We start from the raw sequence: 1,756 nt of genomic DNA on the forward strand, positions 1-1,756 counted from the left end.
GGGGGGGCGCTTGGATCTAGATCTGAGCAGGCTTTTCTCCCCTCGGGCAAGTTTGGATTTGGAGTGAAAATGCGTTAATTCGCTCACTTAATGTAACACTGTCAATCTTCAGCTGTTGTCAGACTGTTCCTGCTCGTACAGCTAGATGTCGAGTCTGTTCGGTGATTGGTTCATTCTCAACTGATTGAATGTCTGATTACCTGATCAATTGATCAGTGGGACACGTGTGGGGGATGGGGCTTGCTCATTGTCACTTAATATATCAAATGTAATGTATTGAATTCTATATCTTAGAGCCTAATTTGTATGAATGGTTTGTATTGTACATAGTTTATCCCCATTGCGTCGCTTCTGTACATGCCCCCCCCCCATGAGCTGTGTGTTAACCCCTTTCCTGCTGAGTCCTCTTGTTCACTCCAATTATGCTCGTTCTTGTTTCCTCTAACAAAGAAAATGATGTTGCTGCCATAGATGTGAATTTCTTGAAATCAGCAATCCTGTACAGAGGATGTAAAACTGACTAAATATATTAAAAGTATTGATTGCAATTTTCTTTATCGAGGGGTTTATTGGGGTTGGAGATGTACAAATGAATTAAAGAATACAGTCAATTTTATCGATTGAATGTTGGTATGCGTGAGTTCTTTCTAAGTTTTGCTGTCATAATGAGTCAGATGACACGTCCCTCCGCCTGTCAGCGGTTGAAAGTAGAGCCTGACCGAAATATCGGAGGGCCGATATTAGGCATTTCCCAAACTATCGGTATCAGCATTTATAATGGCCCATAAAAAAAACAAAAATATTTTAAATATTCATTAATCAGAATCATTTATAATGAAAATAAAATAAAAGCAGACGGTCAACCATGAGTGTTGGCGTTGCATACTTTGTCCACCAGAGGACGCTCTACTACGTCCCTGTTGGCAACACTGATTATATTTTGTTGTTGTTGTGTTTTTGTTTGAAGGACTTTAAGTTTCATATCTTAAGTTTGTATTTTTAAACATTTTATTTATCAGAACTTTAATATATTTTGATGTTCCTCTGTTCTGTTGTGACAATAAAACACATTTTATTTTAGTTTAGTGAAAACTCATGAATAACTACAAATAACTAATGTTACGGAAATCTGTTTATGTTTTGTTACACGTTTCTGGATTTTTTTTTTAAATGAATAAAAAATCTGTCGGGCTAACATCAGGGTCCAGTGTGTGGTAACACACCGGTGTCTATGCGGCAGTACCTATAAACTTCAGATCAGAAGATTTAAACTTACTCCTCACACAGAACCTCACACAGCAACTTTTTGAAACAAAAAAACAACCTTTTATTCTCATTTCACAAGTTCTAAGTACAATCCTTAAAGGTCCCATGACATGGTGCTCTTTGGATCCTTTCATAAAGACCTTAGTGTTCCCCTAATACTGTATCTGAAGTCTCTTTTATATACTGTAGACCTTAGTGGTCCCCTAATACTGTATCTGAAGTAAAGATTTTCCGATACCATATTTTACCTCCCGATACTGAATCCGATACTTGAGCTGTGGGTCTCGGCCGATACCGAGTACAGACACCAGTGTGTTTAAAAAAACAACAAAAAAAACAAAAAAAATCATGCTGCACATGCATGACTGTGATATTATTATCATTGTGGTAAGGCCTGGCTCAGGTTTAACAATTTGTAAAACATGAATTAATACAGCAAATGGAAGCCATTTATTTTTAAATAGAACAGTATAAAAATTTAAAGTGCAGC

This window comes from Etheostoma cragini, chromosome 14 (assembly GCF_013103735.1).
Source record: "Etheostoma cragini isolate CJK2018 chromosome 14, CSU_Ecrag_1.0, whole genome shotgun sequence".
NCBI classification, from domain to species: Eukaryota; Metazoa; Chordata; class Actinopteri; order Perciformes; family Percidae; genus Etheostoma; species Etheostoma cragini.